A 13,106-nucleotide genomic window follows, 5' to 3' on the forward strand; every position below is an offset into this window, starting at 1 on the left:
TGGATCACATGAGGTCAGGAGTTCAAGACTAGCCTGGCCAACATGGTGAAACCCCTCTCTACTTAAAATACAAAAAGTAGCCAGGCATGGTGGCATGCACCTGTAATCCCAGCTACTCGGGAGGCTGAGGCAGGAGGACTGCTTGAAACAGGAGGCAGAGGTTGCAGTGAGCCAAGATTGAGCCACTGCACTCCAGCCTGAGTGACAGAGTGAGACTCCATCTCAAAAAAAAAAAAACAAAAAAAACAAATTATAATAAACATAAAAACATATTGTCCAGTTAACTCAATATTCTTGCCCAAATGGCAAGTGCCATCAATGGATATCGTACGGTAGGGAACAGATGCTTTCCATGACACCAGCTTCCAAAAATTAGGGGCAAATCCCTAATACATTCTTGTTTTTCCTTAATACCCTACTATGTGCCTGTCTCCCACTGTTTTATGTTTATCATCAAACTGCTATCTATACTAGACCTAAAAGAAAGTCTAGTTGTGTCAGTGTGGAAAAGGCCAACTATCTCCAGTTGCTGGAATCTCAGGCACATTATCACTGACTTCTTGTGGGAAAAGACAAACACTGCCTTCAAGTTCAGAAAAGGAAAATTAAAAACAGTAAGCACTCATACCTGGATTAGTAATGAATGACAGCAACACAGCCTGGAACTATTAGTTTCATCTGGGCTACAGGAATTTTTGGCTGCAGCTGTGCTATTTGCTGAGAATTTTGAAAATTAAACACTGATCCACTAAAAGCGGAATGTGCCTACGTAATTCACAGCAACATGTAGTCCCTTGCAGCTAAAGGTTTATATATCTAATAAAGGACTACATGTCAAAATAAAGTTCTCAATTTTTCCATTTGAACTCGATAAAAAATAAATGATAGTGATGGAGCTCAAAATATTCACAACCTGGAGCTGCCAAGCTAAATAATTTAATATCTTTTTAAACAGAAGAATCTTTTCCCCCAGGACATATTTTTCAAAATATTAAATGTTCTGTTAGTTTAGTTCTCCTGTTGCAAGCAGCTGCATTCTTTTTTTTTTGAAACTGGAGAATGATGGTCTTGTCTCTCTTATAATTGGAGAAAAATTCCAGTCGCATTAGATAGGAAGCATTCAAATCACATACCTCTATAGCTTATAAATTATAGTACTCTTAAAATTATGTGAAATTTGAATTAGTCAAAATATCTTCAAAATTTGGGGAGAAAAAGTGTTTTAAAATAAAGAGGAGGGAACCACTTCACACTGCAAAATTAAGCTAGTCAATTCCCAAATTTCATTTCATTAGGTACGTAAGGCATTTAGCAACCAAATAAGATTAACTGTGAAAATCAGAACGCGCTAGTATAATGAAGAATTGGTCCTTGACTTAAGAAGTATGGTGGCATAGCTGTATCTGCTAGTATATAATAACGATTTCCATGTGCTAACCCTGCAAAGGTTAAGGTTCATTATTGGCTAAAATACACTGCTTCCTAACTAGTTCAGTTTGTTGATTACTTCCACATATATTCTTCCTAATGAAGATAATACATATTTCCATTTAGGTAAAAGATTTAGGAACATAATTTTCAGGGCTTTCAAAAATTGTTTAAATCTTTCTTTTCTAACAGATCTTAACTAGTTCCAAAGGCCTGGAACTCAAGCGTTTATTTGTCCCTGCTTTCCTTTCTACAAAAAGGTTTGTGTGAGGACAGGGGCAGAGGGAATGGCAGAAGAAAAGAATAAGAGAGCACAGGTGAAAGGTCTTGATGTGGCTCCTCATCATACATGATGGAACCCTCAAGAGTTGGTACACAAACAGTAACTCAGGAAGATTCTATGACAAAGAAGCAAAAGCTAATTTATTATCTTCAAAGTTCTTTGTTTTCCTTTGTGTCTAGTAGAAGTTCCTTAGTTAAAGGATGTGGGGATAGGACCCCCGCCCTTCTTGGCAACCCTATTCCCACTAGTAGTACTGAGGTTCCTCTGAGGAGCCCCAGAGCTCCCTGGACAAGTTTGAAAATGATTCAGAATGAGCTATCCCACTTTCCCAGGCCACACAAATAACTTTTAGGTCTCTAAAGAAGCCATTCTCCTATTCCCCAAAATCTTGTTCATCCCAAGCAGTTAGGTATACCCATTTATCTCCTTAACATTTGGGTTTCAAAGCACCGTATTCTGGGTAGGCGTAATATTTGCCATTTATGATTAAAAAAAAAAAGCAAAACACTGAAAATTTAGGCTCAACTATAGGATTCCCAATTAACAAACTGAAAGGAGGACACTGGAACTCACCAGTTCACCATCTTTAACATAAAAGGATCAGTGTCCAAATGGTATTCCTTAGTGCCCAGAATTCAGAACTATCTCCAAAACAGTGACTCAAGGGTCCTAGTGATATGGTTTGGCTACATGTCCCCACCCAAATCTCACCTTGAATTGTAATAATCTCCATGTTTCAAGGGTGGGACCAGGTGGAAGTAATTGGATCATGGGGGCAGTTTCCCCCATGATGTTCTCGTGATAAAGAGTGAGTCTCACAAGATCTGATGGTTTTATAAGCATGTGGCATTTCCCCTGCTTGCACTCATTCCCTCTCCTGCCACCCTGTGAGAGATGCCTTCTGCCATGATTGTAAGTTTCCTGAGGCCTCCCCAGCCATGCAGAACTGTGAGTCAATTAAACCTCTTTTCTTTATAAATTACCCAGTCTTGGGCAGTTCTTTACAGCAGCATGAGAACGGACTAAGACGCCTAGCTTCTATGATTCAGTCTTGTTAAGAGATCTGTGACTCAAGGAAACAGAGTTATAAAAAATAAAGCTCTTGCAGTTGTCTTTCCCCTATATTTATAGTCTGTGGCCAACATCTTGCCATGGTGTTTTCTTTCCAGAGCAAATTTTATATGTTTCAAGGCACAAAAATCTTGATGAGAGCTTCTTTGTTAATTGACAAAAAATAATTGTAGATATTCAAGGGGTACGTGGTAATGTTTTGATACATACAATGATCAGATGAGGGTAGTTAGCATATTCATCATCTCTAACATTTATCATTTCTTTGTGTTGGGAATGCTCAATATCCTCCTTCTAGCTATTTGAAACTATATAATATATTCTTGTTAACTATAATCATTTGCAGTGATATAGAACACTAGACCTTATTCCTCTATCTAGCTGTAATTTTGTATCCCTTAACAAACCTCTCCCTATCCCTCCCTTTCCCCTACCCTTCCCACCCTCTGGTATTCTCTGTTCTACTTTTTACTTCTGTGAAATCAACTTTTTTAGCTTCCACAAATGAGTGAGAACATGCAGTGTTTAATTTACTGTTCCTGGCTTATTTCACTTAACATAATGTCCTCCAGCTCCATCCATGTTGCTGTGAATGACAGGATTTAATGGTATTTTATGGCCAAATAGTGTTCCGTGGTGTATACATACATTTTCTTTACCCATTCATCTGTTGTTGGACACCTAGGTTGATTCCATATTTCGGCTATTGTGAATAATGCTGCAATAAATATGGGGGTGCAGATGTCTCATTGATATATTATTTCATTTCCTTTGGATAAATCCCCAGTAGTACAATCACTGGATCAGATGGTAGTACTATTTATAGTTTTTTGAGGAAACTCCATACTGTTCTCCATAGTAGCTGTACTAATTTACATTCCCACTAACATATAAGTTCCCTTTTATCCGCATCTCCACCAGCATTTGTTATTTTTTATCCTTTTCATAACAGCCATCCTAACGGTGGGATGACACCTCCAACGTGAGCCTGGTAGCTCTTTTCTGAACAGCCAAAAATCATGGCCTGCCACCAACTTCATTATTAAAACACAGAAAACAAATTAACAGAGACTAAATGAAAGACTCTCTTTTTTCTATGAAATAATTAATTTTTCTATGAAATAATTAATGGCATTCTAAAGCAACACTTACTCTCTCCTCAGACCCCATTCATTTCTTCATTGCACTTACTACTATTTGTATATGAATACATTTGGTGTATATACACAGAAATATATGTTTTTCTCAAATACTCACTACTCACTATTGTACACCCAGAGCCCCCCATATGCCAGGCACTCAGTTCACTTTTGTTAAATATGTATTTGGCATTGTATTATCTATGTTCTACATGGTAACCCGAGGTTCATCATCAGTGGTTAAAAAAGGGAAGGGGGGATACACAAGGTTTGTGTTTGTTCATTTGGTTTGATTATTCCCCAGTAGAGCCAAGATCTTAAAAATTGGTATTTTATTTTTGAGGTCAGAATTATCAGTGCAAAGATTAAAGCAGTGCTATTTTCAAAGGAATAGTTTCCTTCTTTAGACATTTAAACGTGAACAAGATGTGTAAAGAATGACTTACTGGGTTATCTCCTTTTCTTAGAGGAGTTCTACATTTTTCAGGCTGTCATGATGATTCATGTGAATGATGATTTTAGTTAAGAAAACAACTTTGGTGCCGGGCACGGAGGCTCATGCCTGTAATCCCAGCACATTGGGAGGCCAAGGTGAATGGATCACTTCAGTCCTGCAGTTCAAGACCAGCCTGGGCAACATAGTGAAAATCAGTCTCTACCACAAAAAACAAAACCACAAAACAAACCACCAAAAAACAAACAAACAAACAAACAAAAAACAACTTTGGCTATTTGGCCAACTAGAAAAAAATATAATAAAAGTATACATGACTGTTTTGTTATAGAAGGCTTAAAAAAAAACCCAAATGCTGTCAATTTGGAATTTTTTTCTAGTAACTTTATTTATTTATTTATTTATTTATTTATTTTTGAGTTGGAGTTTCGCTTCCCAGGCTGGAGTGCAATGGCGCAATCTCAGCTCACCACCACCTCTCGCTCCCAGGTTCAAGCGATTCTCCTGCCTCAGCCTCCCGAGTAGCTGGGATTATAGGCATGCACCACCACACCCAGCTAATTTTGTATTTTTAGTAGAGATGGGGTTTATCCATGTTGGTCAGGCTGGTCTCAAACTCTCAACCTCAGCTGATTCATCCGCCTCAGCCTTCCAAAGTGCTGGGATTACAGGCATGAGCCACCGCGCCTGGCCTCTAGCAAATTTATAACTAATGTTAAAACATTATTTTTCTACTGGACAATTAGCTTGTAAAATACTGAATGCTTTGGTTCCAGGCTGGCTTGGATATTTCACATAGAAATGGAAAAAAAAATAAAATGAGAAATATTTAAGTTGTTTTAAATTGAGCTGGCCATTTGTTATGAATATTTGAAACTGGGAAAAAGAACTTTTAGGGAATGCACAATGCAAAAAAAGTTTTAAAAACAAAGTTGTTGCTTATAAATATTACAACACAGTGATGCCACAATTAATGAATCACCTGGGGATGAAGTTCCTTTCTAATACTATGATGCAAATCCAGTATATGCGCTGAGTAACACTTTTAATTGTATAGAAAGTTTCCCTAATACCAATGAGGCAAATGGCAGAGAGGCTCAACAAATCAGCTGGGAGGGAAGGGTTACTACATCCTATCAAGCAATGGTTCTTAAACTCATAAAATTAGTGAAGTCCTCTGAAACCCTGTAAAGAACTATGGAACCTCTCCTTTAAAAAATGCGTATTCGGCTGGGTGCAGTGGGTCATGCCTGTAATCCCAGCACTTTGGGAAGCAGAGGCGGGCGGATCACTTGAGGTCAGGAGTTCAAGACCAGCCTGGCCAACATGGCGAAACCCCGACTCTACTAAACATACAAAATTAGCTGGGTGTGGTGCCGCATGCCTGTGATCCCAGCTACTTGGGAGACTGAGGCAGAAGAATCACCGGAACCCAGGAGGCGGAAGTTGCAGTGAGCTGAGACTGTGCCATTGCACTTCAGCCTGGGCAACAAGAGTGGAAACTCTGTCCAAAAAAAAAAAAAAAATTAAAAATGCATATTCATAAAATTTTGTATAATTTCAGAAGTTAGTAGGTCCTCTGAAGGACATTCAGAGATCTCAGGTTAACAGCCCCTGTGGCAGAAATACAGAGATACAGGCCTATGAAGGAAAGAGTGGCCATTGGGCCTGCCAGATAAAAGAACAGGAGTTGGCACTATTCACAATAGCAGAAACATGAAATCAACCTAAATGTCCATCAATGACAGACTGGATAAAGAAAATGTGGTACACAGTAAATGTACTACATTTATTATGCAGCCATAAAAAAGAATGAGATCATGTCTTTTGCGGGAACATGGAGGGAACTGGAGGCCATTATCCTTAGCAAACTAATGCAGGAACAAAAAAAACAAACATTGCATGTTCTCACTTATAAGAGGGAGCTAAATGATAAGAACTTATGAACACAAAGAAGGAAACAATAGACATTGGGGTCTACTTGATGGGGGAGGGTGGGAGGAGGGAGGGGGCAGAAAAGATCACTATTGGGTACTGGGCTTAATAACTGGGTGATGAAATAATATGTACAAAAAAACCCCATGATACGTGTTTACCTATGTAACAAACCACATGTACCCTCAAAACTAAAATTTAAAAAAATTAAAATACAGTGGGAAAAAAAAGTATAGCAGTTGGAGGATGGAAAATTTTAAAAGAATAATAAAAACATGGGGTAAAGTGGAGAAAACAGAGGGTTTAAAAAGAGAACAACGGAGCTAGTTAAACAAAAAAAAATGGAATGGTTACAAAACTAAAGAGAAAGGCAAAAACAATAATAATCATAATCAAGAGGGTTAGCAGAAGAGAGAAAAATGGAGGGAAAATGCACAAGGAAAAAATGTCTGCTTATGTTGAACTTTACTGCCAGCATTTATTAAGGGTTTCTCGTGTGCTAATAACATGCTAAGCATTTTTTTTTTATGTCACTCACTTAAATTCCACAGAAACCCTATGGGGCTTATCTTATACATTTTACAGCTCAAGAAACTGAGGCAGATAAATGTTCAGAATACTGTTCAATAGCCTAGAAAGTGACAGAGTTAGGATTTAAACAAAGCCAGCCTCTCAATCTTTACTAGCCATGTCCACATACAACCTGTCTTTCTAACACTCTAAAAGGCATCTCTAGACCTCTCCTGTTTGTGTTCCTTCTGAAGACAATTTGCTAATAAGGAAGGCGACACTAGAATAAATTTTATTTCTTAATAGATACTGTACCAGAATCTAAATTACACCCTCACTGAGATCTAAAACTGGTATGATTTTCATTTCAACCAAAATGGTACCTTTATTTGGGTTTTTAATTTTTAGAAATTTCACAATTTCACTTGTCAAAATACTTCATGTACATTAGAATATTTTCAAAAGTGTACACAGAAGTATGGCCTGTAGTAGTCTACTAGTATGTGCTAATACTCACTAAGGTGCTTCAAATTTCACAGCCTCCTGCTAAGGTATATGTTTGTCAGATTGGTGGCCAGCTGTTTCATTTTAGTTATTTTTTACAATACTGTTTTGTTAAAGCTGCCTTCCCAAATCATGGATACATTTTTTTTAGCTACAGTGATCTTGAAAGGTTTATGTTATACAGATTTGGTCTATTGCATCTCAGTGTGGTTTTCATTTAGACAGCCTTTTTTGTATAAATACTAGGTTTAGAAGTAACTTCGTTCTTCTCAGAGTTTCAGTAATTGGTATTTTTCACATGGTTATTTGCGCAAAAAATAGAATGTATGCTTGAAAGCAGGGTTGTCCCTTGAAAATGTGTTTCTCTTTTATAAGTGAGTGGTTGAAATAATCTTGTCACAGGTGTGGAACAAATAGAGAACAGATGCTTGGATTAAAAATGCATTAATTTGATCTTATATAAATACAAATTAACTGCCTGATGGTAGTCAAATAACTGAAAGAAGCATTCAGAGAAAATAATACTAGAACATTCGTGCTGAAATTACCATCATTTTATTAATATGCAGTATACACACATTCACTCTTGAGGACTACACATGGAATACATATTAAAAGCAGAAAATACAAAAGACACACTCCAAAAATGTGACTTTTTGCCTTCTTTGTGGTATTATATAAAGATTTGGTGAGGTACAATCAAGCACTTTGGGACATAGTTCATGAGAAATCAGCATAGAAATACTATTTACGTATTCTCATCCCATCCCCATATTTAGAAAAATGCCTCAGTGAATGTGTAGAGCTCTGATATAAATATTTCCACATTAATGGAAGACAACTAAGTACATTGCTATACATATATTAGCCCTCTGCATGTTATTTATATTTATTTGTTTATATGTCTGTTTCCCCAACTAGCCTGTGAGCTGCGCATGGTAGATATTATATCCTATTCTATGCTCAAACCCTGGCACAGTGAGGTGCTGAACAGGTATTTGTTAAATGAAATAAGACATAGTCTCTGCCCTCAAAGGGCCTGCAATCCAGGACATCTGTAAGTCTAAATAGCTTAACTTCATCTAATATTGGACACATTTTTAAACATAATTTATCTGTATATAAAGAATATGAACTTTTGCCATTCCATACACAAAGTATAAAAATTAAGAATCCTACAAGTTTTTATTTTTTTTAAAAAGCCACTACTTACTATAATTTTTACTTTTTTTGTAATTTACTCTCCTATTGTTTGTAAAGTTTATTCCTTTTATATTGAGATGCTAACAGTCGCTAATACGTGTTGACCATTTTATACTACATGACTGGCACCACACTGACCATTTTATGTGCATTCTCATTTAATGCTCACAATCACTCTAGGCGATAAATACTACAGTGTCCCACTATCAGGCTTGCAATTTAAAAAACAAACAGATAAAAAGAACAGAAGAATATAGTAACAGAACAATGTAGAACAGGATACAATAGAGATGGCATTTCAAATCAATGGAGAAAAGATAAATCAATCAATATTAATGTTGAAATAACTAGTTATCCATTCAGAAAAATAAAATATAATTAGATCCTAAAATATTCCCCCAAATAAATCTCAGGTGTACTAAAAATTAAAATGTAAAAAAACCAATAGGTTCACAGAAACCAAGAAAAAAAAAAGGCATAAAAAGTACTATGAAGTTTATTTTCTTAATCTTTATGTGTGACATACAAGCCAGAAACCATTAAAAAAGAGAAAGATGGACAAAACTGACTAGTCACAAGTTTAAAATTCTACATGGCTCCTTCCTTTCTTCTATTATTTTTAACCATGGGGCTAATTCAAAAAAAAATTCACTGGGAGGAACTTCCTTCCTTCTCTCTTCCCTTTTATCCTTCTCCCTTCCCCCTGGGTTGCACATGGCTGTTGCGGGTGGGGGTTGGTGTGTCTTGGAGCAAAATATATTGACTTCATAGAATCCAGGTTTCCACTGCAAGAGGAGGGAATTGCAAACATGGAAAGGGAAAAGGCCAGAAAAAAAAATAATCTATTGGATTGGACTGGAATTGGAGGTATAGGTATAAACTTATAGTTATTTATAAAGATGGCTTGATATAGAAAATAAATATGGATATATGTGTACTATCTATATTCCTGTGTGTATATGCACATACACATTTTTATATGTGTAAATACAACTTATAAGCTCTCTCCACTGACAAAACCTAATAGAAATGTGTTCATAGCAGTGAGCACACCCAGTGTTCAGATCTTTGTTTCTAAATACCATTCTCCACTAAAAATAACCAGGACCCTTGAGTGAAATGGCTGAGTACAGGGCTAGACCAGGGAAAGTATAAGATGAGCCTAGAATATCTTATTATGACAGAATTTAAGAAAGTTCTCATATAACCATGAGGACATGTCAAAAGGACACAATAGTTAGCTTAACGTATGTCATTTCCACTGGCCATGCCTGGGATAATATGAGCATCAAAATAAATAAGGATAATACAATTTTACCTCTGTGGAAAGAATATGAGATGTCTGCATATCTAGACAAACACTGACAGAATATCCTTATTAATGGTCAAGTTGTATTGGAAACAGAGGAGGGAAATACAGTAGAAACCAATTTAGTGGCATTATTTTTTAATCACTATTTTATATAGTAGATATAATAGTTTCACAACAAAATTTAAATACTGTTGAGAAGCTACAAAAATTATCACAATGGAAACTATGCAATAACATAAAAAATTAGTCACAGTGAATTAAACAAAAAATGTTTTCACTAAGAATCTGACTATTCCTCAATACGTATACATGTGGACAAGGACAGAATGTCCTGCTATCACATAAACTCAACAGTTTGAAAACAGAACTCTTCTCCATTCATCACAATGGGGAATCATAAAACTTCCCTTTGTCCTATATTCTAGTTTTGGCCACAGGCCATACTACTTCCTGGAACCATAAGCCTTAGATGCATCTTTACTTCTACCTCCATCCAATTCATTGTCTCTAAAATGTCATCAGATTTCTCCTCTTCCCTGCTTTTTTGATATGCAGAACTGCTATCCTAGTTCTAGTCATTATCAACTCATATTCCCTGTCCTTTCACTCTTATTTTTCGAGACAGAGTTTCACTCTTGTTGCCCAGGCTGGAGTGCAATGGCACAATCTCGGCTCCCCGCAACCTCTGCCTCCCGGGTTCAAGCGATTCTCCTGCCTCAGCCTCCCGAGTACCTGGGATTACAGGCATGTGCCACCACACCCAGCTAATTTTGTATTTTTAGTAGAGACAGGGTTTTGCCGTGTTGGCCAGGCTGGTCTCGAACTCCTGACCTCAGGTGATCTGCCCGCCTTGGCCTCCCAAAGTGCTGGGATTACAGGCATGAGCCACCACATCCAGCCTTTTCACTCTTTTCATTGCAACCTCCATACTGTCACTAAAGTTGTCTCTCTGTGCAAACATTTTCAAAACAGAAAAAAATCCATAGTCAACATACATAAAAATTAGCTCAAAATGGATTATAGACCTATACGAAAAAGCCAAAAACTATAAAATTTCTAGAAGAAAATCTAGAAATAAATCTTCAAGACCTTAGGTTAGGCAAAGATTTTTTTAGACAGCATACAAAAAGCAGAAGCCTTGTAAGAATAACTGATAAAATGAACTTCATCAATCAAAACAAAAATGTCTGCCAAAGACATTGACTAGTCACTAAAAATCCAGATTCACTGTGAATTATTTTGAATATTAAAGCATGTCAAGTGGCTAGTACATTTCCAAAAATTACACTCCAAAACAAATTTCTATCCCAAAAGTTATATATCATAGAGGGGGAAAAAAGTAAATTATCTTGTGATAGAGCTGACATTAAACGGTCTTGTTGAGATACAGATAGAACCAAAACACACAAATACATACATATAAACAAATCAGTTCACAGTCATAATAAATAATATTCAATAAATAATAATTCAAAATGACCTAAACATATTGTTCAAAAATCCAGAAACTCAAAAAGCACAGCATTAAGAAATATTTATTGTGCTAATGTAAACTGCATTGCAAATCTACATAATGTTTCAAAAACACTTGCTGAAATAGATTTAATATTTGTGGGATTTTTGTCTCTTACATGGAAAAAGTACCTAAGTCAAAACAACTTTGAATAAAAAATATGGTGAGATTTTCTTCAAAGAGTCCTTTTAAGCAACAGTATCTATGGTTAAATGTCAAAACAACATATAAATCATTAGATTATATTTACTATCCATCTAATAATTGTCTTCCACTTCTTTTTTTCGCTTTAGGATGACAAATGAACGGACGAAGAATCGATTTTGAATGCCCTTACAATACTTCACTGTGCCTTTCTTTGGCATTTACCAAAAGCAAAGTAAATTAATTTAAACATTCTTTAAAAGAAAAATCATTTTTGCAAAACTCTTTAGCACTACCAAAAGCTAGCAATGGCAAAAACTGCAATTGCGTTTGCACCAACCTAATATTTTAAGTGGAGATTTGACCTTTTTAACACTACATCACAAAAAGTCATTTTACCTTAATAAACTACAATTAGCAATTTTCCTGAAATATAGAGTCAAAAAGTTAAAGCATTCCATTTTAGTAAAGTCAGTTAGCTAAACCCTAAATGTTGAGTTTGAAGTTTTAATTGTTGCCCAGCAATTCCCGTCCTTTTATATTAAAAATACCTCTTTCGTGGTCTACAACTAAATTTAAGCAATTGTTGAAGCTGCTGGGGGGTTATTCTAAATCTCACTTTGCTTCCCAGTATCTTAAACGACTCACACAAAAATACAATTATGAATACAAATCTCATTGTAATTGTTCCATTCTGTTTCCTTGTCACACGGCACAATGCTTCATAATGCATTTTTTGCATTCAGAAAAACTCAATGTCTCACTAAGAAACAGCTTTGAAAATTGGCTCGTGGCCTATTTGCAATTGATACTAAAGCTTAAATACCTTTCCTGCAAATTTACACTAACTTCAAAATACTCTGGGATTAGCCATTAAAATGTTTTTGTTTCAGTTACAAACTAATGAACACCAAATGTTAGAATTTGTTTTAACGGTCTAATACATCAAGGATTTTCTTAAAAGGAAAGGCTGGATCGGCTATCAATTATATAACTGAAGGCAGATTAGTCAGTACTGATATAGATAATTCTTGAAAGATTTAATACTTAAGTGTACAATCGAGAATAAGAAGTTTAATTCAGAAAACCTGCTAAATTAGCCATCATATTTTTTCCCTATAAAAATACTAAACTCCTGTTTTCTAAACTACACTTGAAAGCCTCCTTCGTTTCACTCCATACACAAGCCACTTAACCTTCAACCTGATTTCCCCATTCCTATAAAATGGGGTGATGCTACTATGCTGTCTTACATCACAAAGCAATAAAAAGAAACAAAGGAAGCAAAAGGGGAATTGAGGGAACCTCAACACATCAGGTCTATTAAAGCCTGGTCAAAACAACTGATACGATGGGATTTTAGGAAACAAATGTGTAAATGCTGTTTTAAAAATACAAAAACAGAGACTGGAGAATGAGCTACTCTGGATATATTCTAGAGATAAACACTTAGCATGTAAAAAGGTAGTACTTTAAGGACTATCGCAATTCCACGGGTGCCTTTCCTAGCCCCAACACCACACTTCAACGGGGGTGTAATACATCTATATCTTCAGCGTAAAAACAAGAGCGACATGATTTATCTACTTTTTCTGGGGCTTTTGCATCTT

At 36.1% G+C, this 13,106-nt stretch overlaps 1 protein-coding gene across 7 annotated transcripts in view; it reads right to left on the reverse strand.

The window, feature by feature from the left end:
* The window catches only part of DISP1 (dispatched RND transporter family member 1), a 193,956-nt gene that overhangs the window by 151,715 nt on the left and 29,135 nt on the right, over window positions 1-13,106 (reverse strand). The window lies entirely within an intron of this gene.

This window comes from Pongo abelii, chromosome 1 (assembly GCF_028885655.2).
Source record: "Pongo abelii isolate AG06213 chromosome 1, NHGRI_mPonAbe1-v2.0_pri, whole genome shotgun sequence".
Taxonomy (NCBI): domain Eukaryota; kingdom Metazoa; phylum Chordata; class Mammalia; order Primates; family Hominidae; genus Pongo; species Pongo abelii.